Source organism: Pteropus alecto, unplaced genomic scaffold, assembly GCF_000325575.1.
Source record: "Pteropus alecto unplaced genomic scaffold, ASM32557v1 scaffold5, whole genome shotgun sequence".
Taxonomy (NCBI): Eukaryota; Metazoa; Chordata; class Mammalia; order Chiroptera; family Pteropodidae; genus Pteropus; species Pteropus alecto.
Window position 1 is genome coordinate 6564777 of NW_006441953.1, and position 248 is coordinate 6565024.

The following is a 248-nucleotide window of genomic DNA, read 5'->3' on the forward strand; positions in this document are numbered from 1 at the left end:
AAGTGCAAAATGGTTTAGTGGAGAGCAACTCCAGTCAGAGGTAAAGGAAGGGTGCAGAATTAGCCAGGCGGAGCTGTCATTCTGTGATGCATAGCTGACAAGAGTTGCTTTCAGCCCAGTGGGGAGCTCTAGTGCAAAGACTGTCAGGAGTATGTCGGGTGAAAATGGTTAGACCCTTGTACCACTGCCTTGTCAAGTCTTTGGCCACCTCAAAATTAGGATGATCTTGGCTGGAAAGATGAGGTGAA